Source organism: Corylus avellana, chromosome 2 (assembly GCF_965113065.1).
Source record: "Corylus avellana chromosome 2, dhCorAvel1.hap1.2, whole genome shotgun sequence".
NCBI lineage: Eukaryota > Viridiplantae > Streptophyta > Magnoliopsida > Fagales > Betulaceae > Corylus > Corylus avellana.
In genome coordinates this window covers 27,284,852-27,308,397 of record NC_142491.1, presented here as the reverse complement: position 1 = coordinate 27,308,397, position 23,546 = coordinate 27,284,852, and the positions used below count along the sequence as shown (strand labels likewise).

Genomic DNA, 23,546 nt, shown 5'->3' with positions numbered 1-23,546 from the left:
ACAACAATCCTTGTGGGATCGATCTCGTACTTGCTGCACTATACTATGATTTGATCTTGCGCACTTGCAAGTAAAACGTACTAAATGTTATCTATTAATTTAGGTAGTATTTGGCACAATAGGTATTGACTTCACCTCTATCTACACAACAATGGTTAATCATATGTAATCAAAAAATTCATTCTATGCACGTTATAAATAAACAAGAAAATACCTTATTAAAGAATAAGTATAATCCATCTTCAGTTGGCACGAATCGTCTGCCTAACCCATATGATGCGGTACGACCCGTCTTCCCTAGGTATTGATTATCCAATTCTTTAATAGGATACATACAATCAAGAGAGTAAGTATAACCCATCTTTGGTTGGCATGGATTGTCCACTTAATTACTAAGATGTGGTATGACCCATCTTCCCTAGGTATGGCCTATCTAACCCTTATGATTATATGCCAGTTAAAACTGTTGTATAATCATCATTCCCATAACCACATAAAATAATAATGATTTGAGTTCAATAAAGTAAAAGACTTTCTAAGATAAGATTAGAATTTCACAAATATTAATTTTGGAATTTAAGAACAATTGCATTTAAATATTAAGAACAAAATCAAATTGTAGCAATTCTCATAATAATACATCCAACATGCATAAATTGAAAATCTATAAATTTAAATACAATCAAACCATTGTGCTTGGATAGGGTTACATCAACACCACACTAGGGGGTTTAGCCACTCATGACTCTGCTAAGCTCCAATGCCTATTTGCTGAATTTTTGCTCTAGGCAGTCGATGCATTTCTTCTATGTTTAGAGGCCTCTTTATAGGGATTAGAAGAACCCTAAAAAGCCATGAAACCCTAGGAAAAGTGTAGGCCAGTCTGACAGTCCAAGTGGAAGACTAAAAACCTAATCCAAGCAGTAAAAGGACTCCTGCAACATTCTGGAAATCGTGTGCGCTCAAGCCCAAGGGACGTCCGCTTGAGCTTAGGCTGATATGCACTCTAGCACTGGTGTGCTCGAGCCTAAGTCCTGGGGCGCTCAAGCATAGGTGGGCTCGAGTCCAAATGCTGAGTGCTCGATCCTAGGCCTTCAAGATGCTCCCAAAATGTGCTTTTATCCCAATTTTCAATGGAATTCTTGCATCTTTCATTTAAGGAATTAACATATATGAGTTAAGGGCCTTGAATGTGCAACATTTGGTGCTTATCAAAATCACATTCGGAATTATTTCCCTTCACGGGGACACCCTCAGGAAAATGGGCAGGTGGAAGTGACCAACAAGACTCTGAAGAAGAAGCTAGAAGATAGAAAGGGAGCTTGGGTAGAGCTTTTACTAGAAGCGCTATGGTCATATAGGACTACCAAGAGAACACCCACTGGCGAGACCCCATTTCGCCTTAACCTTTGGAACCGAGGCAATCATTCCAGTTGAAGTTGGGTCTGTTAGTTTTCAAGTCCATAACTATAACCCGAGGTTAAATGATGAAGGCATGAGGCTGAACCTAGATCTGGTGCAAGAGAAGCGGGCTATGGCTAGAGTCACCATGACCGCCTACCAACGCAACATGGGCAAATACTTCAACAAGAAAGTTAGGCATCAGGAGTTCAAACAAGGGGACTAGGTACTCCAGAAAGTCACGATAGCCACCAGAGAAACGGCGTAAGGCAAGCTAGGACCAACATGGGAAGGACCTTATAGAGTCATACGGAGTTACCAACAAGGGGCATACTACTTGTAGATGAAGACGGGAGACCCATACCAGACCTTGGAATGCGGAGCACTTGAAGAAGTGCTATCAATGAGAAACAATAAAACTATTCTCTTTATATTGATGCTTTTGAACTATTTATCTTTCATTATATTGCCATTCAATTCCTAGTTAAATGTTCAATTTCAGAATAAAATTGGACACTTTGCTAATGCAACAGTCAAGGATATTCCTATATTGAATTTAGCATCAGAGTGTCCCCAGTCAATTGAGCGGCGTACAGTCAATGCTAGTTCCATTTTGTAGAAATAGAGGAGGGAAAACTCCCTGAAACAACAAAAGCAGGAAAGAACACCCAGAAGCAATAGGAAGGAAACCCCAAAACACGGTGAGACTTCGATCTCCTTCGTATCCATGGTCAAGGAAGAGTCACAATTCATCCTCGGGTAGACAGAGAGACTAGACACTTGTTTTCTTTACAAACCAAGTCCGAAAGAGGGGTCAGATTTCACCCTCGATCCTCTCTAAGTCCATTTTTAGAAAAACTCAAACTCATCCTTGGTCAGATAGAGAGACTACACACTTGGTTTCTTTACAAACCAAGTCCTAAAGAGGGGTCGTATTTCACCCTCAATCCTTTCTCAGTCCATTGTTGTGAAATTTTAATTGTACTCGCAAGTACACGAATTGTTTTACAATATAGGGATGCAAGTGTGAGGTCGAACCCATAGGGAATTATGTTTATGAAAAGCAATTATGTATAAATCAATTAAATCTTAACCTAGTTCCGAAAAATTTGTGGTTTTTTTGATAAAAAGAAAACAAAAACTAAACAAAGTTAAATTAATCAAAAGATAAAGCACGAAGGTTTTGGAATCCACACCCACCAAATCATAGCAACATATTCTCATCTTCATCAATATATATCCAAAGTTCTCACAATAAAAATCTTATGTATGTTTTACTATGCTTCAAAATTAATTAAATCATTCAATGAATCCATTCTTGGCACAAATCACAAAAGATATCCAGTTTAAATTAAATCATCAAATGTATCTGTAAATCACAAAAGATATCTAATTTAAACCAAATCATCAAATATATCCGTAGAACGAAACATAATGAATATTCATTGTTTTGATAAATAAAAACCCCAAGCAATCATTGAAATGAAACTATCTCAAATCATCAAATGTATCCAAGGAACAAATCACAAGAGATATCCAAGAATCATCCCACTAATTGAATTGAAGTAAAACTTTTTAAATATTAGTACTCATAAAATCGGATAATATCAACTTACATGAAAATATGGTTGCTCTTCATCGGTGAAGCTTCATCCTCAACCTTAGTTGAGAAATTAGCTACACATGACAATGGAAAATAAAACCTAAGCATAAAGGAAAAAACTAAACTAAAGGGAGTGCTACTCTGAAATTTCATACTAAGCAGCCTCTGTAGCCTCCTCCTTTTCTCCAATTTCGTACTTTTTTTATAACCCTATTTCTAGGTTTTTTCTTCTAAAACGGCACTGGGCGGAAGTTTGAAAATTTGAGTATCTAATGTGTCCATTTGGACGGACTTTTTAGCCATCTGGACGGGACTTTCATTGTGAAGAATGACTTTTTTTTCCCGTGTGCACTCAAGTGCTTGATTAGTGCGCTTGAGTGCACTCTCGGCCTAACGGGCACTTCTTGGTGTGCTGCACCCGAGTACGCTCGAACGGCTTGAACTTGTGCTTGAGCGCAAGTCCGTCCGGATGGGACTTTTGGCTGTCTGGACGGGTGTTGCTTCCTTGGTGGCTTTCTTCGAAAAACAGGTATTTCTCACATTAAATCCACTATTTTCCCTTAGCATCCTTCAAGCCACTGAAATTACAAAACCAAAACAAAATGTTAGATTAAAACACAACTAAGTGATTAACAAATGCAAATTAAGGGGCTCAAATATGCAATATTTGGCACTCATCACCATTCTTAGAAAAAAATTCAAACTCATCCTTGGGCAGACAGAGGGACTAGCCACTTGGATTCTTTACAAACCAAGTCCTAAAGAGGGGTCAAATTTCACCCTCGGTCCTCTCGAAGTTCATTCTTAGAAAAATTCAAACTCATCCTCAAGCAAACAGAGAGATTGGACACCTCGTTTCATTACAAACCAAGTCCTAAAGAGGGGTCAGATTTCACCCTCGGTCCTCTCTAAGTCCATTCCTTGAAAAAAAAATTCACCTCGGGCAGATAGAGAGACTAGACACTTGGTTTCTTTACAAACCAAGTCCTAAAGAGGGATTGGACTTCATCCTCAGTCCTCTCTAAGTCCATTCTCAGAAAAGTCAAAGTCTGCCCTAAATTCCGCCAATAGGTCTGATGGATTGAAATTAGACATCATTATTTCTCCAAAGTTATCCATAGAACCAATAGTCAAGCCAACTACTCCCAGTTATTGAAGTCATATAAGAACAAAAAGAGAGTTGAAAAAGAAAATAACTTTTATGAATCGGGAATACCAAAGCATTACAAAAAAAAGATCTGACTTAACAATTTAACAAAATTACAATGCTAAAATACTATTTCCCTAAGGCCCTAGCCTTCCACTTAGCTCACAACAACTCATACTTCTCCAGCTTCCCGTCCACCTCAGTGTACAGGCAGGTCCCTTCATTGAAGTTGTTAATGTAGGGCAAGTTGTCCACCCGAACACGCTCTAGTTGGTCCACCAACCCAGCAATTCACTCATCCGTCAAAGCGATCTTGAGGGTGAACTGGCGAACTTCCCTTATGCTAACTGCAAGGCTTTGCTCTCAGAACTCCAGTAGGGACTTCACCCTATCAAGATCTAGGTCATACCGGTTGAAAATCCCCATGAAACAGGGGCGCTAGGGAGGGCCACCAGAAGAGGACTCATCCCTAGGGTGGGGGTGAAGCTCGCAAGAAGTGTCTATTGTGCCAAATGCCCACCTAAATTAATAGGTGAATATTCAAATACCCACGAGATTATTCCCACGAGGATTGTTGATTTTGTTTAACATAGTTTTTCCAAATTAAAATACCAAATTTGTCACGAAATTGATATAATGAAAGGAGATAAAGATAAATGAAAGTGTTAGGGGTTCGACATCCACCACTAATCAGACTAATTAAGTTAACAATATGCCAATGCGCCAATCATACTAGTATATTTAATGCCTGTCAACCTAAGGGCATGGGTGTATATACTCCTTAAGCTATGGATCTCCCTATGCAACGAATTAGACATGGGTGTCTACTCTAATTCTTTTATTTCTCAAAGGATTTAGCATGGATGTTTACTAAGTTGTTCTTTAAGAAAGCATAGATATGTGGAAATCGACAAACACATGAAACCTAGGGCAAGGGTATATACTCCCGGTCTTCCATGTTGATTAATCCAAGAACCCGTGATGAGATTCTTTTGTCACTTTATTAAGCTCAGGACTCGGTCATCCAAATTGACTTAAATAACACATCCAAACACACGCATATGTTGATCAGGCACATTCATATGAGGAATTCAATTAACCAGAAAATAACCAATTTAAATATACCAAAATATGATTGTAGCAAAGGCGCCAATATTGAAATCCTACAAAGACATGATTATGGCTTCAATCTAGCCCTTAACTAAAGAGTTAGTTACACATAATTAAAATAAAGGGAAAAGAAAGAACCGAAAATGACTCCTGAAATTAGCCTCCAAATTCTCCTCTTTGAAATTGTCCCCCTTTTCCTAGAGGGCCTAGAGGTCTATTTATAGGTTTAGGAAAACCCTAGAAGCCCTAGAAACCCTAGTAAAGTCTTAGGTCAGTCTCCTAGTTTAAATGGGGGACTGAAAACCTAATCTAATGTGGAAAAAGAATCTGGCAGCAGCTGGGCCCTCAAGTGCGATCGATCCCAGAGTGATGCGCTTTAGCGCACTTTTGCGATCGATCGTTCCTTTGCTGCGCTCGAGCCTGCTTCTTGTTCGCACAGGCACATGCTGCGGTCGCTCCTTGGCTTGGGCGCTCGAACGCTGATGCGCTCGAGCCTAAGTGTAGTGTGCTCGATCACACTGCGCCTGGATGCTTGTGCTTGATCCAAAACTTCTAACTTTTTCCTTAAATGCTTTTTTTTCTTCAAAAATCTATAAAAACAGAGAAAATACAAAAATGAAGTAAAACAGCACAAAATGACAAGACTAAGAAATTTACAAATGTAAATTAAGGGGCAAAAATCACACCCCTAAACTTACATATTGCTAGTTCCTTAGCAATATGAAACTAAAAACAAAAAACAAAAAGATAAATCCATCTTTCGTGAGATGTACGATTGCATTTAGTGTATGCAACAAGCCTTTTAAACCCCTAGGCATCCCTTGTAGGATGAGTGAAGTCTCGTAAGGGTTTAACAGAAATGTTACTCACAAACATTATGCAAAAGTTCATGTTATCAAAAAATTGAAGTATCACTCAAAATCAAGATTTTCATTCATTAGCAAGCTTAAAAAGATAAACTCCATCTTCTCAATGAATTGAATTTTAAAGTCTAATCACTTACAAAAGATAGGCTAAGTTTGAAACAGTGTAAAATGAACTTGCACATGTTGCGAGTTTTAAATTTACTTGCAAGTGCACAACTCATTCGCAATATAGCTTTTTGCAAGTGCGAGGTTGAATCCACATGGAATTGTGTTTGTGTAAATAAACTTCTATCTAAATCAATCTTTCTATAACCTAGTTCCAAATTTGTGTGATTTTTTTTTAACTTGAAAACAAAACAAACATGAATTGAAAGAAAATGAAATTAAATAATGGATAAAATACTAAGGTATTGAAATCAGCCTACACAAATTCATAGGAACAACTTTCACGTTCATCAATATTTTTCGACGTTTCAAACGACACATTTTATGTATGTTATATTTTTGCAAAACAAATGTATCAAAACATTCAAAGTATCAATTCTTTGTACAAATCACAAAGGATATCCGATTTAGTTCAAAACATCCAATGTATTGATGCTTTGCACAAATCACAAGAGATATCCAAAGTAAACCAAAAGATCCGATGTATCCGTTGAACAAAAGACAATGGATATCCAATATATGACAAATAAAACAAGCAATCAATTAAAAGTGATTAACAATTAATTGAAATAGAAATAGAACAATTAGAAATACGATTCTTATCAATGGAAAATATCAATGTACATGAAAATTAACTGTTGCTAATCATCTATGAGGCTTCATCCTCAACCTTAGTTGAAAGATTTAGCCTCTCATGACTACAAACATCATATAATTAATAAATGAATTCATGAAAACTAAAAACTTACAAAGGGAAATGAATTCAGGGCTACAAATGCGGAGAAAACTTCAAAATTACACTGAACGGCAACCCTTGGGCGATTTCATCTCTGTATCCCTAGAAAACTATAGTATTTATAAGCTAAATTTAGGGTTTCAGCGCTACCAAGTCAGACGAGTGCGCTTGATTGCGCACTACGTGCTCTCGATCACACTCGTGCAAATATCAACTCTTCTGCGGTGCAGCGCATGGGCACTGCTTGCTTGGGTGTATGCAGGAGTGCGCTCGAGCGTCGGTGCCATGCGCTCAATCCCATTTCCAGAATTCCACTTTTTCACGCTTCTTTGCAATTTTCACATTAAGACCACAATTTTCTCTCAACAACCTACAAAACACTAGGACACCAAAACTAATCAAAGCATCAGAAAATAATGAAGGTAAAGGCTTAGCAAATGCAAATTAAGGGGTCCAAATATGTAATATTTGTCTCTCATCAAATACCCCCAAACTTACATTTTGATAGTCCCTTAGCTAAACAAAATGAAAGACAAAATCAATACATGAAACATATATCCGCTCTCGTGGGAGACATGATTGCATTTAGCATGCCTTTTAAACCCCTAGGCATCCCTAGAGGACTAGTGAAGTCTCGCGATGCCTTTTAAAATAGCAGCAATGATACCCACCAACATTTTCAGTACTATGTCATTTTCACGCAGGAATTTCCACATGATGAGTTCCAAATATTACATATTTGGACCGCTTAATTTGCATTTGCTAGGCCTTTAGTTTTATTATTTTTTGATGTTTTGGTTAGTTTTGGTGTTTTAGTGTTTTGTAGGTTGTTTAGGGAAAGCTGTGCCTTTAAAGGGAAAATCCATTAATTATGGGGCTTAAGACACTTCAGGGACCATTGGCAGCAAATTTGGATCGAGTGATGATTCGCACTTGACGAGTCTCACTAAAAAGGCCATATCTAGAGTTATGGAACTCGGATTGAAGCGATCTTGGTGTCATTGGAAAGATAACTCAAAGATCTATAAAGTCATGTTTCATAAGAGTTGGCTAATTCTGCAGGTAGTGTGCTCGAGCGCACATATAGTGCAATTGAGCGCACTCGTGCCCATCGAAACTGGAAAGTGCATGCTTGGATTGAAGCGATCTTGGTGTCATTGGAAAGATAACTCAAAGATCTACAAAGTCATGTTTCACAACAGTTGGCTAATTCCACAGGTAGTGCACTCGAGCGCTCTCGTACCCATTGAAACTGGAAAGTGCATGCTCTAATGCGATCGATCGCACTCGGCCGACTTGGCAGCGTTGAAATCCTAAAATTAGCTTACAAATATCATTCTTTTATATTGTAAACACAAGGAGATGGGCCGGGAGCACCGTGCTTTGTCAATTTTCATGTTTTCTAGGTTCTTGGAGCTTTGAACACCAATTCTTTGGTAAGTACTTTAATTTTAATAAGTTAATTTAGTTTTTTTTTTTTTTTTTTTTTATGATTTTGTTATCATGAGAGGCTAAATATTCAACTAAGGTTGAAGAGGAAGCCTTGCCCTTGATTAGATTTATGTTTTCATGTTTTGTTCGTACAATTCCAACCTTTAATGTAATGTCCGTTCATTTCCATTCAATTATGTGACAAAAATTGTGATTGATTGTGTTTATAAATTGTGAAAGCATTGGATATTCGTTGTGTTTCATCCAACAGATACATTGCATCTTTTGGTTTACTTTGGATATCCATTGTCTTTTGTGCAAAGCATGGATGCATTGGATTTTTTGAACTAAATTGGATATGCATTGTTTTTCATAAATAAGGATGGATTCATTGAATGTTTCAATTGGTTTATAAAAATAATAGAACATATATAGGGATCAATTGTTTGATAGTTGTATGAATGAAAACATGAGAATGTATGCTTTGATTTGGTGAGGTGTATTCGGAAAACCTTAGTATTTAATTCATTTGTTAAATTCATTTCCATTTAGTTTACGTTTTCGCATGACAGAATTCACACAAATTTCAGAACTAGATTGAAATGGGATTAATTTAATTGAAATTGATTTTCACACACAATTCCCTATGGATCGACCTCGCACTTGCACAATCTGTATTGCACACGACTTTTGCGCTTGTGTGTTAATTAAATTTGCACATCAAGTTTTTGGCGATGTTGTCAGGGAATTGTCTATTTGTGAAAAATGATTTTTGTTTGAATTAATTTTATTTTTCTACTAGTTTAGGTAGATTTTTGTTTTCTTTTCTGTTTGCAATTTTATTTGTTTTTGTTTTTGAGATTTTATCTAACCAAAATAAAAAAAATAAAAAAAAGTTGGTTGTTTTTGTGTTTCTGTTGCAGTGTCGGGAAAACTAATCCCTACCTGTGCGATCGATCGCACTGCACCTGCACTTGAGCACACTCGTGCACAATCGATCGCACTTCACTTGCGCTCAAGTGCACTTGCAAAGATTAGCCGCAATAGACTAGAAGTAGCTAAGTAAAAAAAAAAATTTGTAAATTCTTTTTCTCAATTTTGTGTTTATATTTTGTCTTTTGTGTTTATTTTTTCAAAAAAACAGAAAAATAAAATAAAATAAAAAAAATAAAAAAAATTGGTTAATGTTTCATGTGGAAGTGTGTTTTGTTTGAAGAGTGAGGGTAAGTATGAATTTTCCATTAGATAATTTTAATGCTTCACCTAATTGTAGGACAGCAGCCTCTACTAACTACTCTTACATTTTTAAACCACATGAACCATGTTCATATTGCTACAATCCTCACCATCAGATTGGAAATTGTTCATCCTATGGGCAATTTTCCAATTTTTCTTATGAGCAAATGAACACTTCTTTCTCCAGCCCGGGGTTTGAATCACACTCCAATTTTTATAACCCAAAATGGAGCAACCATTATGATTTCTCGTGGCAAGCTCAAGCTATGGGAAATTTTGCTCCCCAAGATTATGAACTGCACCATTCATATTATCTGCAGTTCGATAATCCATCTTCCAATCCTTCATCATACAATTATCAATCTTTGTTGGAAGACTCTCTCAAGGAATTCATGCAACTAACTGGCCAATCCAGGAGTCCCATGCCACAAGAACTATCATTGGCAGACACACTTGAGGCGTTCAGGCAAACAGCTAGCCAATGCATACAAGAACTGCCACAATCCAGGCAAGTTCTCATAGATGCCGACACTCAAGCTACTGCAAGGGTAGAAGAATGGATTGGCTAGAGTGAGCATGAACATACATCTGAACATCAACTTGACCCAATGATTCAATGTTGGGACAATGAGAGCATAGAGGATGAAAAGACGAAGAAGAGCTTCAAAGTCAGGAGATGGCGAGAGGGCAATACATGATTGATGAGGATGCTTCCAGCAATTCCTATCATGAGCATGTCCAAGCCACAACCACACCTGAGAATGAAGAAACTGTTGAGGTGATTTTTTGTGAGCCAAGTCTTGAGGATCCTTTAGGAGAGCGCTTTGATCAATTTGGAGGTGACCTAGACCTAGACAAGCTACTTGAGCATACTGAGACTTCTGATGAGCCAAGTCTTGATGATCCGTTGGGAGAGCATTTTGATCAAATTGGATGTGACTTGGATCTTGACAAGTTCCTCAAGCAAGCTGAGATGTTTAGTGAGTCAAGTCTGGAGGATCCGTTGGAAGGTCATTTTGCTCAATTTGAATGTGATCTAGATCTTGATAAGTTCCTTGAGCAAGCTAAGATTTTTAAGGAGCCAAGTCTAAAGGATCCTTTAAAAGAGTGTTTTGTTCAGTTTGAATTTGATTTGGATCTTGACATGATACATGAGCAAGCCAAGGCCTTATTGGATCCCACTCCTGAGATGCTGACTGAGAATGGGGAAACCAATGAGATATCCTTCCCTAACACATCTTCATCAACAGCTGAGCTTTTCATCATTGATAACAAGGGGGAAGAGAAAGAGGAGCACTTGGAGTAAGTTGAGCACCGGGGAGCGAATTGAGCCCCCAAATATGTCCAATGATACTGAAGCTCACTCCTTCATCACAATCCCTCTTGAAACACAACATGAACCACAAGCTTCATTTTTCAATGTCTTGAAGAGCCATCTTATGTCGAGAACTTCAAGGAATCATGCACACAAGGGCACAAATCTAGGAATAAGCGTCCTAAGAAATTTTTTCGAAGCAAGCAAGTTGGCTACATAAGATGGCGAAACATCCTTCCAAAGGAGAATCAAATTCTAAAGAAATGGTGGAAGGGATTGGTTGGACATCCAAATGATCGTAAGCACTGTAAAAATTTCTTCCCCATTTTAGTTTTTGCACATTTTCTTCGTTTCATTGCTTCTTTTTATTTTGTTTTTTCACTTCTAACAGCAATTAACCTTTTGATGTCTGTTTCTGTAAAAAAAGTATTGCAATTAGTTTTGTTGATAGGTGTTTTGGTGTTCAAGTTTGGGGGACGCCTTGGCCTTTGCATACTCCAGTTCCTCATCCCTCGGTATTTTATCACTTGCCACATTGGGACAATGTGTCATTTTAGTTTGGGCGACAAACACTCTATCTGTTTGTTTATTGTTATTTTGTTTTTATCTCTTATATATATATATATTGCTATGTTGTTGATTGGGCATGAGTTACATCATAACTGTGGTTTGCATGTCATTGATGTGTTTAGCTTTTTGAACACTGCATGTCATTAAAAATCTAAATCTTTTGACTTATTTGGTGGATTAGAGAGACTTCACATGTTTTAGTTGATTATCGTAAGCACATTAGCGTAAAATCCGTGAGGTATAAGATTTTACTTGATTAGTGTGTATCTTGAGATTTGTATGACAAAGTGTGATGAAACCTTGGCTTGAAATTAAAAAAAAAAAAAAAAAAAAAAAAAAAAAAAAAAAAAAACCAGTTTCAGCTTCTCATTGAGTAACCGGACCTCATGCCTCACTAAGCATTGGGTGTTCGCGTAAAAAGATGAGAAATTCAATTTGGTTGATTGTATGGGTAGTTTGGTTTCGTAGCCAAGCATTGCACAACCTAGACAAAAAATGCATGTCTTGATTTAAGCCTTGGTTGTTTTTATCTGAGTGAATTCCTATGACTTTTGAGGTACACCCAACTTTGAGAAAAAATTGAAGCCTCATGATTGTATGCTAGTCTCACATTGCACTTACTAAGTCTTGAATGATTTGTGGTTGACTTGATGACGTGATTGTGGTGTTCACTTTGTTAAACCTGGTCATGATATAAGAACCATGTGTTTGTGTGAAAATTTGTGTTTGTCAATGACATAGTGCTAAAAATGTTTGTGGGTATCATTGCTGTTAAAACCTCACGAGACTTCACTCATCCTCTAGGGATGCTTAAGGGTTTAAAAGGCTTGTTGCATATGCTAAATGCAATCACCTCTCCCACGACAACGGACTTATGTTTCTTGCTTTCATTTTGATTTTCATTTTGTTTTGCTAAGGGACTAGCAAAATGTAAGTTTGGGGGAATTTAATGAGTGCCAAATATTGCATATTTGGACCCCTTAATTTTCCTTTGCTAAGCCTTTAGCTTTATTCTTTTCTAATGTTTTGGTTAGTTTTGGTGTTTTAGTGTTTTGTAGGTTGCAAAGGGAAAAATGCACCTTTAAATGGAAAATCCATTAATTCTGGGGATTAAGACACCTCAGGGAGCATTGGCAGCAAATTTGGATTGGGTGATGATTCGAACCCGACGAATCCCACTAAAAAGGCCATATCTAGAGTTGTAGAGCTCGGATTTAAGCAATCTTGGTGTCATTGGAAAGCTAACTCAAAGATCTACAAAGTCATGTTTCACAAGAGTTGGCTAATTCCACAGGTAGTACGTTCAATCACACTATAGCCCATCGAAACTGGAAAGTGCATGGTCGAGTGCGATCGAGCGCACTCGGTGAACCTGGCAACACTGAAACCCTAAAATTAGCTTATAAATATCATTCTTTTCTATTGTAAATAGATGGAGATACACCGGGGGTGCCATGCTTTGTCAATTTTCATGTTCTCTGGGTTCTTGGAGCTTTGAACTCCAATTCTTTTGTAAGTACTTTAATTTTAATGAAGTTAATTTGGTTTCTTTATGATTTTGTTATCATGAGAGGCTAAATCTTCAACTAAGGTAGTAGATGAAGCCTCGCCATTGATTAGATTTATGTTTTCATGTTTTGTTCGTACAATTTCGGCCTTTAATGTAATGTATGTTCGTTTCAATTCAATTATGTGACAAAAATTGTGATTATAAATTGTGAAAGTGTTAGATATTCGTTGTGTTTCATCTAACGGATACATTGCATCTTTTGTTTCAATTAGTTTATAAAAATAATAGAACATATAAAGGGATCAATTGTTTGTCAGTTGTATGAATGAAAATATGAGAATGTATGCTTTGATTTGGTGAGGTGGATTTGGAAAACCTTAGTATTTTAATTCATTTGTTAAATTGATTTCCATTTAGTTTACGTTTTTGCACGACAGAATTCACACAAATTTCCGAACTAGGTTGAAATAGGATTAATTTTAATAGAAATTGATTTTCACACACAATTCCCTGTGGATCGACCTCGCACTTGCACAATCTCTACTGCACACGACCCGTGCGCTTGCGAGTTAATTAAATTTGCACATCACCACAGAAACACATGGTCCTTACTCATGAGCATTCTTAACAAGATAAACACCACAATCATACCATTAGGACATCCAAAATCAATTTACTCATAAATGGGCAATTGAGACAACACATGCTTCAATAAGTGCAAAGTGAGATTAACACACAATCATGAGGCTTCAATTTACTCAAAGGTTGTGTACCTCAAAATCCGTGGGAATTCTATCAGATGAAAACAACCAAGGCTTAAGTCAAGATATGCAAAAACATCCTTAAGGGCTTAATTACTCATGTCAAAAAGGTTACGAAGCCAAACTAGCCATACAGTCAATCAATTTGAATTTCACGTCTTTTTACGTGAACGCTCAATGCTTAACGAGGAAAGAGGTCCGGTGATTTTTTTTTTTAAAAAAAAAAAAAAAAAAAAAAAAAAATTTCAAGCCAAGGTTATTTCATTCACAAATCATCCAACAAATCTCAAGATAACACACAATTCAATTCAAATCTCATTCCTCACAGACTCTATGCTAGTGTGCTTATGATGATCAACTCAAAACATGTGAAGTCTCTCTAACCAAAAAATGAGTGAAAGGACTCAGATTTCTAATGACATGATATGTTCAGGATGTTAAACAAACCAATGAATTGCAAACCACAGTAACAGTGTAACTCATGCTGAATCAACAACATAGCAAGTTTTTTGTTTTTTTTACAAAACAAACACACAAATTAAAGCAAGCAGACAGACACAAACAAACAATGTGTTTTTCCATACCTCCAAAATTAAATCACACATTGTCTTCAATGTGAGTAGAGATACAATACTAGAGGTGAGGAAAACAGAGTGTGCAAAGGTCAGGGTCTCCCCCAAACTTAAACACCATAACACTTGTAAAAAAAAAAAACTAACAACAAAATTTTCTCACAGAACAAGCATCATCAGATCAATTGCTGTTAAAAAGGAAATTAAAATGACAAGAAATAAAATAAAAAAGGAAAGAAAGAAAATGTGCGGAAAGTAAAATGGAAAAGAAAATTTACCGTACTTTCCCCGTTCATTCGGATCGCCATCCAATCCCTTCCACCCTCTCTTCTTTAGGAGAATGTAGTCTTCCCCAAGTTTCAATACTTCCCTTGTATCTTTAAGGCTCCATTTTTTCACCTGAAATCTTTTGGGGATAGATTTACAAAATTTTGGCCTCGCATGACGTTTAAAAATGTTTTTCCATCCATGTGCTATGTCTATCTCCCAAAAAGGATCAATGATTCCATGTCTTGTAACTATTAACTTCTCATCATGCATCTCAAGAGGGAAAATGATGAAAGAATGAGCTTCAATACTCACTTCCTTGTCATTGGACGAACTTGGGGTTAACGAAGGCTCAATGTGCCCAACCTGCTCCTCTTTTTCTTCCACCTTGTTGACAACGTTTTCCTCACTCCCAAGTATGGTGGTGGTTTGGACATGCTCAAGTGAAGACTTGCTAGCATCATCCTCATCAATCATGTAATGGTTAATGAATGGGCAATCGTCCATCCGGTGAGAAGCATGATAACAATATGAACATGACTTATGAGGTGCGCGAGTGTGAGGAGGTTGGGTATGGGCACGCCTAGCTGCCATGAGTTGGTTCACTCTCTCCTCTAAGTCATCGACAAGAGCAGTTGGAAAATGTTGCGCTAATGATTCTTGAGGAGGATAATTGCAAAATGAAGGAATGGAAGATCGGTTGTCAAACTGCGAATATTCAGGATGGTGCTGTCCATAAGATTGGGGAGCATAATTTCCCGTTCCATGAGCTTGCCACGAGAAATCAGAATGGTTGCTTCAGTGCAAGGTGTAAGAATTTGAATTTGATTCAAACCCCAGGCTGGAGAAATTGGTGTTCATCTGCTCATATGAAAAATTGGACAATTGTCCCGAGGATGGATAATTACTAGAACTATGATACGGATTGGTGTAGTATGAACATGGTCCATGTGGGTGAAAATTATGAGAGTAGATGGTAGGAGTTGGCGTCCTACCACTATGAGAAGCATAAAAATTACCAAACAGAAAATTCATGTCTCACCCTCACTCTTTAAACAAAACACACTTCCACATGAAACATTAACCAAATATATATATATATATAGAAAATAAAATGAACAAAAATACGAAAAATTAAAAACAAAAACTCAAAAACTCAATAAACGGACTTAACATAAGTTTGGCAAAATTTCAGGTAGTGATCTGTTTTGGTTGTAGTCTGCGGAGGTGCGCTCGAGTGCAGATTACGTGGGATAGAGCACAGGCGCGCTGAACCGTCAATGGTGCCACCTACTATATACGTGCACTCGAGCTTGCGTAACAAAGGGTCTTGCGCAGATGCGCGGGTTTCTTCGTTGGTGCTGGTGTTGCGCGAGTCCGCTCGAGCGTAAGTAACTTGACCGAGTGCGCTCGAGCATAAGTGACTGGCGCTTGAGCATGCGTTTGTTGTGCGCTTGATCGCAAGTGGGCAGAATCGAGCGTAGGAGCAGCTTCATCTTACTACCTTGTGCTCGAGTGCACTCGACCCTGCTAAAGTGCGCTCGAGCGTATTGCGCCTGGTAAGTTCGTCTAAGACTGCAAAATTAAACCAATCAGAAAATACTATCTTTCTTTTTTTATTAGACTTGCATGAACAAATAAAAGAAAATAAAATTGCAAAAAGAAAAAATAAAACAAAAGAGATAATTATAACTAGTGGAAAAATAAAGGGAAAAATTCATTTTACCCCTTGAAGTTTCAGGGGTTTTTCAATTTGAACCCCAAAGTTTAAAAATTGGCAATGTACCCCCTTAATGTTTCAAAAATTTTCAATTTAAACATTCCGTTACTAATTTCCGTCAAAATGGATGAAAATCTATGAAATTATGTAATTACCCTCAGGCTTTTTTTTAATTTCTGTCCAATTTAACGGAAATTAGTAATGGAAGGTTTAAATTGAAAATTTTTGAAACATTAGGGGGGTACATTGCTAATTTTTAAACTTTGGGGTTCAAATTGAAAAACTCCTGAAACTTCAGGAGGGTAAAATGGATTTTCCCCAAAAATAAAATCAATTTAAACAAAAATTTAATTTTCACAAACAAACAATTCCCCGGCAACGACACCAAAAACTTGTTGTGAGTTTTAAATTTACTCGCAAGTGCATGAGTCGTTTGCAATATAGCTTTTTACAAGTGCGAGGTCGAATCCACAGGGAATTGTGTTTGTGTAAAGAAACTTCTATCTAAATCAATCTTAATTTAACCTAGTTCCAAATTTGTGTGATTTTTTTGAACTTGAAAACAAAACAAACAAGAATTGAAACAATCGATAAAATACTAAGGTATTGAAATCAGCCCTCACAAATTCATAGCAACAACTTTCACGTTCATCAATATTCTCCGACGTTCCAAACGACACATTTTATGTATGTTCTATTTTTGCAAAACAAATGTATCAAAACATCCAAAGGATCCGTCCTTTGTACAAATCACAAAGGATATCTGATTTAGTTCAAAACATCCAATGTATCCATGCTTTGCACAAATCACAAGGGGTATCCAAAGTAAACCAAAAGATCTGATGTATCCGTTGAACAAAAGATAATGGATATTCAATATATAACAAATAAAACAAGCAATCACTTAAAAGTGAATAACAATTAATTGAAATAGAAATAGAACACTGAGAAATACGATTCTTATCAATGGAAAATATCAATGTACATGAAAAGTAACTGTTGCTAATCATCTATGAGGCTTCATCCTCAACCTTAGTTGAAAGATTTAGCATCTCATGACTACAAACATCATATAATTGATAGATGAATTCATGAAAACTAAAAACATACAAAGGGTAGTGAATTCAAGGCTACAAATGTGAAGAAAACGTCAAAATTACACTGAACGGCGCTCCTTGGGTGGCTTCCCCCTGTTTCCCTAGAAAACTATTGTATTTATAAGCTGATTTTAGGGTTTTAGAACTTCAAGCTCAGACGAGTGCGCTCGATCACACACTAGGGCTCGATCACACTCGTGCAAATATCAGCTCTTCTACGGCGTAGCACATGGGCGCTGCTTGCTTGGGTGTATGCAGGAGTGCAGTAGAGCGCACCTTAATGCGCTTGAGCATGAGTGCCATGTGCTGGATCCCATTTCCAGAATTCAACTTTTTCCCGCTTCTTTGCAATTTTCACATTAAGACCGCAATTTTCTCTCAATAACCTGCAAAACACTAAGACACCAAAACTAACCAAAACATCAAAAAATAATAAAGCTAAAGGCTTAGCAAATGCAGATTAAGGGGTCCAAATATGCAATATTTGGCACTCATCAACACATAAATATGAAGTTTCCAATTATTTACAATGTGCAATGTCTTAATATCTCAAAGTTCACTGAAATTCCCATCAAAATGAATAACTATGACATAACTTTCTTTTTCTTCTTTTTGGTCAGACTGTTCAATCTTTGGTTCCCTTAAGCTTTCTAATTGACCCGTGTAATGATTGTTAAGCCAATGACTCCCAAACCCGAAGGTTTTAGGCTATTAGGTGTAAAGACACCCCTAAGGACTTACTAACTCGAGTCAAAAAGGCTATGAAACCAAACTAACCATGTCATTAATCGAATCAAAATTCTTACCTTTTGACATGAACACTCATTTCTTAATGAGGCAAGAGGTCTAATTACTTAGTGAAAAGCTTATCGATGATCATTTTTTTTTCTTTTCTTTTCTTTTATAAATATAATATGCCAAAGTATCCAAAATTTTAAGCTCACCAATGAAAATCAAATCACACTTTTTGTAGATCAACCAAAATTTTAAGACAAACATGAACATGCATTTTTTTAAAAAAAAATTGGGACAAAGTGTGTGTAAGTGCCTCCCATACCTGCAAACTTAAATTACACATTGTCTCCAATGTGTGTATTAATGAGTGCCAATTACTATATGTTTGGGCCCCTTAACTTGTATTTGTTAAGGCCTTAGCTTTGTTATTCTTTGATATTTTCGTTAGTTTTGGTGTCTTATCACTTTCCAGGTTGTTAAGAGAAAACTGCGGGTTGAAGGGGGAAATTGCAAAGAAATTGAAGGTTTCCTGGAAGTGCGCTCGAGCGCAGGAGGACTATGATCGAGTGTGAGTGCACGTCCACGTTAGCCTTAAGCGCAGCACTTAAATGCTGCGCCGCAGAAGCCCTGAAGACCCGAGTGCGCTCGAGCGCACCTAGAGTGCAATTGAGTGCACTCACACTGACAATACAGCGCTGAAGCCCTAATGTTTTAATATAAAATGCATTCTTTCTATTGTAAACATATTAGGAGGTGCTGTTTAGAACCATTTTTCGACCTGTTGTCGTTCTTATGCTCTGTCTACGTTTATCTTTGTAATTTTTAGGTTTTCTAAGATTTTAAGTCATTTTAATATGAGTTTTGTAATCATGAGAGGCTAAAACCTTCAACTAAGGTTGAAGATGAAGCCACGTCATTGATAAACAATCATGTTCTTGTTGTTTTATGCATACAATTCGATGTTTGATCAAATTGTTATTCAAATTCAATTCAATTGCTTGATTAATTTCATTGGATTGAATATCGTTCCTTTTATTCATGCAAAGTTTTATAGTCGTTGTGTTTCATCCATGGATACATCGAATGATCTGATTGAGAACGGATATCTATTGTGATTTGTATATCAAGCGGATGCAGTGGATGATTTGACCTCAATTGGATATTCGTTGTGATTTGTTTAGCGGTTGGATTCGTCGAATGATTTAATATGCATGTCTACAAATTTGAACAATGTATAAAACTTATTGTTTGTCGGTTGTATGTATAAAATGCAAGAATGTGTTATTTGATTTGGCAAGGTGGATTCGGAAAACCTTAATGTTTTTCCATTAATTGTTTTAAATCATTTTAATTAGTTTATTTTATTTTGCACGACATAATTCGAAACTGTGGAACTAGGTTAAAATAGAGTTAGTTTAAATAGAAATCAATTTTTGCAACACAACTTCCTGTGGTTCAACCTCGTACTTGCACAATCTACATTACACATGACTCGTGCGCTTGCGAGTTATTAAATTTGCACACATCAAGTTTTGGTGCCGTTGTCGGGGAGTTGTTTGATTTGTGAAAATTAATTTTTTATTTAACTTAATTATTATTTCTACTAGTTAGTTAGATTTTTGTTTTATTTGTCATTTGCAATTTTTAATTTTTAATTTTTTTAATTTTTTGTTGTTTCTACAATTCTGATCTTAAAAAAAAAAAAAAAAAAAAAAAAGGAAAAAGGAGAAGAAGAAGTTGTTTTTGAATTTTGTTGTGGATTTGGCGAAAATCAGGTCCCTGCTAGTGCGATCAAGCCCGCCTCACCTACGCTTGAGTGCACTCAGGCCTATCGTAGCACTATCCGCACACCTACGCTCGACATTTCAACACTTCCGCGTGAGCGCACAGCAGACCGACTCTCGAGTGCACCAACGCATCTATGATCGATCACAGCTATTGAGGACCCTCCTAGGTCATGTGTGCCTAAAGCACCTTAACCTGAAAGGTTACAAGCACATAAGAAATGAGGGTAGTTTGAGGACATTCTGGAGGTATTAAAGCAAGTCCAGATCAATATCCCATTTTTAGATAACATCCAGCAAGTGCCGCCATATGCCATGTTCTTGAAGGACTTGATAACTGTCAAGAGGAAGACGAATGTCCCAAAGAAGGCATTCCTGACTAAGCAGGTTAGCTTAATCTAGCAATGCAAGTTGCCCATCAAGTACAAGGACCTTTGGTGTCCCACTATTTCTTGCATATAGGAGTTAGCTGTATTGTGAGGGCATTATTGGATCTTGGAGCGAGTGTGAATCTTTTGCCCTACTCAGTCTACTTACAGTTGGGGTTAGGGGAGTTGAGGCCCACATCGATGACACTCCAATTGGCTAACAGGTCAGTGAAGGTTCCACGGGGAATAATCGAGGATGTCTTGATTAAAGTTGATAAGTTTTATTTCCCCGTGTATTTCATCGTGCTAGACACAGCGCCAGTTTCAAATGTTGGGATTCAGTTGAAGAATCTAGCATGGAGGACCCCTTTGAGGCATGCCTTGCTCAATTTGGAGAGGATTTGGACTTAGACAAGTTGCTTGAGCAATGAGAAGGAAGAGGCAGCAGTACCCGAGCCTCCCAAAAAGAACCTAAGCCATTACGGGATACTCTTAAGCACAAGTTCCTCGGCCCAGTAGATTCCTTGCCTTGATCATAGCTACTAATTTGGTTGGTGCTCAAGAGGAGAAGTTATTGGATGTTTTGAGAGAGCACAAGGAGGCTATCAGCTAGACCATTGAAGATATCAAGGGGATAAGCACCTTGGTGGTGATGCACAAGAAACATTTGGAAGAGAATGCCAATCATCGAGGAGGCTTAACCCAGCCATGCAGGAAGTGGTGAGAACATAAGTAATTAAGTTATTGGATGTAGGCATCATCTATCCAATTTTTGACAGTAAGTGGGTAAGCTCAATTCATGTAGTGCCTAAGCGAGCGGGTATGGTGGTAGTAAAGAACAAGGATGATGAGTTGGTCCCACCTCGTGTTCAATTTGGATGAAGAGTTTGCATAGACAACCGCCAACTAAATCCTGCTACAAGCAAGGATCATTTTCTACTTCCTTTTATTGATCAGATGGTGGAGTGCTTAGCTGGGCACGAATACTATTGCTTTTTGGATGGTTATTCTAGATATAACCAAGTCTCTATGGACCTCGAAGATTTGGAGAAGATGGCTTTTACCTGTCCTTTTAGGACGTTCGCCTACCATTGCATGCCCTTTGGGTTATGCAATACACCCGCCACCTTTCAGCGATGCATGATTGGCATATTTTCATATAAGGTAGAGCATTTCCTAGAGATTTTCGTGGATGACTTCTCCATCTTTGGTTCTTCATTTGAGGAGTGTCTGCACCTCCTCACTTTGGTCTTAGTGCGATGCAAAGAGAAGAACCTGGTGCTTAATTGGGAGAAATGCCACTTCATGGTAAAGCAAGGCATTGTACTGGGGCACATCATCTTTCATTGTGGCATTAAGGTTAACAAAGCAAAGGTGGATCTGATCTCGAAGCTTCCACCCCCACGTACGGAGAAAGAGGTTCGTTAATAGGCAATTTATCCAGGACTTCAGCAAAATCGCCAGGCACTTAATCAAGTTGTTGGTCAAGGATGCCCCATTTGCATTTGATGAGGACTACAAGAAAGCATTTGGGGATCTGAAGAAGATTCTGACGTCCACACCCATTATTCAGCCACCCAACTGGGGTGTGCCATTTGAGATCATGTGTGATGCATTAGATTATGCAGTAGGAGCTGTTTTGGGGCAGCGTGTTGATAAACACCCCCACGTCATCTTCTATGCAAGCAGGACACTCAACAATGCACAACTCAACTACTCCACAACTGAAAGGGAGTTGCTTGCGGTCATTTTTGCTTTGGACAAGTTTAGATCCTACTTGCTAGGATCTAAAGTCATTATCTACTCAGATCATGCGGCGTTGAAGTATATTTTTTCCAAAATGGATGCTAAATCTCGCCTCATCCGATGGATCATGTTATTGCAAGAATTTGACATAGAGATTCGGGATAAAAAGGGTTCCAAAAATGTGGTGGCTGATCATCTATCTTGGTTGACTATGGATTTCACGGAAGATGCCAACCCCATCTTTGAGACCTTCTCTGATGAGCAACCGATGCACATTGCTCACACTTCTACACCGTGGTTTGTTGATATAGTAAACTACCTTGTCACCGGCCAAACGCTTTTGCATTGGGGGCGACAAGATAAGTTCAAGTTTTTGGCCACAATGAAGTACTTTTTCTGGGACGATCCTTATCTGTTCAAGTATTGTCCCAATCATATCATTAGGAGGTGTATACCTTAGCATGACCAATCCAATATCATCTCCTTTTGTCATGATCATGCTTGTGGAGGCCACTTTAGTGCTAAGAAGACCACTGCAAAGATTTTGCAGTGTGGATTCTACTTGCCTACCTTGTTCCGTGACTCACACACTTACTGTACCTCATGGGAGCATTACCAGAAGCTAGGGAGTATTTATACACAAAATATGATGCCCCTCATTCCCATTCTAATTGTTGAGATTTTTCATGTTTGGGGCATTGATTTCATGGGACCTTTCTCGAACTCATTTGGCTATCTGTACATTCTTGTTGCTGTGGACTATATGTCCAAATGGGTGGAGGCTGTTGCATGCAAGACCAATGACCACAGAGTTGTGGTCCAGTTTTTAAAGGACACTATCTTTGCTTGTTTTGGTATGCCTCAAGCAATCATAAGTGATGGAGGTAAGCATTTTTGCAATCGGATTTTTGAGCAACTGATAAAGTATTTCATCACTCATAAGGTCGCCACCCCATATCACCCACAGACGAGTGGACAAGTGGAAGTATCAAATCGAGCAATCAAGCACATTTTGAAGAAGACAGTGAACCCTACAAGGAAAGATTGGTCTCTACGATTGAGTAATGCACTGTTGGCTTAGCGGACAACATTCATGACCCCAATTGGGATGTGACCCTATCGGCTTGTGTACGGAAAGGCATGTCGCCTTCCGGTGGAGTTGGAGCATCGAGCATACTGGGCCACCAAGCAGTTGAACTTCAATCTTATGAAGCTCCAACTCAATGAATTAGAGGAGTTGAGGAATGATGCATATGATTGTGCACGGTTGTACAAGGCATAGATGAAGAAGGCCCATGACCAGAGTATTTTGAGACGATCTTTTGAACCTAGTCAGAAAGTTCTTCTTTACAATTCACGATTGCATCTCCTCCCAAGTAAGTTGAAATCTTGATGGACGGGCCCAT

General features: G+C 37.8%; 1 pseudogene; it reads left to right on the top strand.

Annotated features, from left to right (window-relative positions):
• Positions 1-20,430: 20,430 nt before the first annotated feature.
• Positions 20,431-23,221, top strand: LOC148587577 (uncharacterized; annotated as a pseudogene).
• Positions 23,222-23,546: the final 325 nt, after the last annotated feature.